This window comes from Lactuca virosa, chromosome 3 (genome assembly GCF_052849685.1).
Source record: "Lactuca virosa cultivar CGN04683 chromosome 3, Lactuca_virosa_CGN04683_v6, whole genome shotgun sequence".
In the NCBI taxonomy this organism is placed as follows: Eukaryota; Viridiplantae; Streptophyta; class Magnoliopsida; order Asterales; family Asteraceae; genus Lactuca; species Lactuca virosa.
In genome coordinates, this window is record NC_136428.1 from 421,371,313 (window position 1) to 421,374,418 (window position 3,106).

Genomic DNA, 3,106 nt, shown 5'->3' on the forward strand with positions numbered 1-3,106 from the left:
AACAACCCGAATGAAGGATGGTGAACCCATCACGGACCACATGCAGAAAATGCAAAGATTCGTGGACCGTTTGCTGAAATTGAATGTGGAAATTGACATCATTTTCCACTCCTTACCTTCGTGTTATGATCAATTCCGAATGACATACCACATGAACAAGGAGGAAGTTACACTTAGCAAAGTTCAAGGACTTCTGAAGACCTCCGAAAGTGGTCTTAAAGGTAAATCGGTTGTTACTACTTCTACTCCTACCAACGCCCCTGTTCTGGCTATCGGAAAAGGTAAAGGGAAGAAGAGGAAGAGCCCTTCGAAGGGTACCAAGGGAAAGTCCCTTGATAGCTCCTCTTCAAGTGGAACCAAGAAAGGTTCTGTCACTCCCTCTGCCAACCCTAATGAGGCTGAATGCTTCTATTTCCATGAAAAGGCACAATGGAAGCGTTCTTTATATGCACGCATAGGTAAAACCATACTCTACAACTTTCGTTTAGACTTCGTCGGCAAATTTTGACTTTATTTTTAATATTATTATTTTAAACAGATCGGGACGGGAATCCATTAAAAATTCATAACTTCTTCATCCGACATCCGTTTTTGTCTCTCTTTTTACCGTTGTGCTACTTTTGACGAGACCTTCGATTCTCGTTTAAGTTGCGTCGGCTAAATATCGATCGATTTATATTTCGAATTTTTAGTTGTCTACTGCTAAACCGAAACTTCGAAAAATCATAACTTCCTCATACGAAGTCGGATTTTTACGTTCTTTTTATGAACGTTCTCGGTTTAACATATTCTACAACTTTCATTTAGATTGTTAAGGCTAAAAATCCTTTTATCGAAAATTCGCTTTTTACACTAAACAGTGTTTTGCCGGTTTTTCCGCGGATTTTCGATTGGTCATAACTTCTTCGTTATAACTCGGATTTCAGTGTTCTTTATGTTTTTGGAAACCTTGTTACAAACTCTAACACTTGGTTCGTCCCAATTACGATGATTGATCAATTTAATTTTGACCAACATTTGACTGGTGTCATACAGTCCTTAGTCCTCCGCAGGTACTTGAGAATGTTCTTTACCGCAGTCCTGTGATCCTTGCCAGGATTCCCCTGATATCTGCTGACCATGCTCAATGCAAAGGCCATATCAGGACGAGTACAAGTTATAGCATACAGGATCGAGCCTACAACAGAAGCATACAGAACTCGACTCATCTCTGCTATCTCAGCCTCTGTACTCGGCATCTGGGTCTTACTCAGTCCGACATTACTCTGGATTGGTAACTCACCTTTCTTGGAGTTCTGCATGTTGAACCTTTTCAACACTTTATCCACATAGGTGCTCTGACTAAGTCCAATTAGTCTTTTACTCCTGTCTCTCAAAATCCTTATCCCTAGGATATAGGCAGCTTCTCCAAGGCCGTTCATAGCGAAACACTTCACAAGCCAGGACTTCACTTCCTGCAGAGTTGGGATGTCCTTTCCTATGAGTAGTATGTTATCCACATACAATACAAAAAAGCTAACTATACTCCCACTAGCCTTGACATATACACATGACTCATCTTCACTCCTTGAAAAGCCAAACTCTTTGACTTTCTCATCGAAACAAAGATTCCATCTGTGAGGTGCTTGTTTCAATCCATAGATGGATTTCTCAAGCTTACACACTCTATTAGGGTACTCTGCACTGACAAAACCCTCTAGTTGACTCATGTAAACATCCTCAGCCAACTTTCCATTAAGGAAAGCGGTTTTGACATCCATTTTCCATATTTCATAGTCATGAAATGCAGTAATGGCTAGCATAACCCTAATAGACTTAATATTTTCTACTGGTGAAAAGGTCTCATCATAATCAACTCCCGGAGTTTGAGAAAAGCCCTTTGCAACCAGTCGCGCCTTATAAGTGTGTACATTACCATCCATGTCGGTCTTCTTCTTGAAGATCCATTTTCACCCGACTGTCTTACGACCTAGTACATTGTCAACCAAGTTCCAAACTTGATTGTCATACATGGACTGTATCCCGCTGTCCATAGCCTCTTTCCATTTAGCAGCCTCAGGGCCTGCCATGGCTTCCGTGTAGCTGTTAGGTTCATCCAGACTTACCAGTGTGCTATCACTGATAAGTGTATCACCTTCCGCAGTAATATGGAAACCATAGTAATGCGCAGGTGCATTCCTAACTCTCGTGGAACGCGTCAAAGGTACATACTCATTTGTCGGATCAACAGGAGTTTCCTCCTCAGGTTGATTGCTAGGGTTTGAGGTTCCTTCAGCACTTGACTCTTGAATTTCTTCAAGGTAAATTTTTATCCCACTATTTCCTTGGCTTATGAACTCTCTCTCTCGAAAGACTCCTCTCCTTGCTACAAAGACCACATTATCACTGGGTCTGTAGAAGAGGTAACCAAAGGATCTCTGTGGGTAGCCGATGAAAATACACCTCTCACTTCGAGGTTCGAGCTTATCGTGAGTCTCGCGCCTCACAAAATCCTCGCAACCCCAAATCTTCATGTGATTTAGATTGGGAACTTTTCCAGTCCACATCTCGTGAGGTGTTTTGGCAACCTCTTTGGTAGGGACTAGATTAAGGATATGGGCGGCAGTCTCTAAGGCATACCCCCAAAATGAGATTGGTAGCGAAGCTCGGCTCATCATGGAACGAACCATATCCAACAAGGTTCGATTGCGCCTCTCAGCCACACCATTAAGCCGTGGTGTTCTGGGAGGTGTCAATTGTGAGACAATCCCACATTCCTTAAGATAGTCAAGGAACTTTGTACTAAGATACTTACCACCTCGATCGGATCGAAGCATCTTAATGTTCCTTCCCAACTGATTCTCCACTTCCTGTTTAAACTCTTTGAACTTTTCAAAGGTTTCTGACTTATGCTTGATTAAGTAAACATATCCATATCTACTATAATCATCAGTAAAAGTCACATAGAAGCGATTAGCATCTCTTGTGGCAGTGTTGAAGGGTCCACACACATCAGTATGTATGAGGTCCAACAAACCCTCACCCCTAGCACAAGTACCAGTGAAGGGTGACTTTTTCATTTTCCCAAGAAAACAAAATTCACAACTATCATCTGACTTTAGGTCAA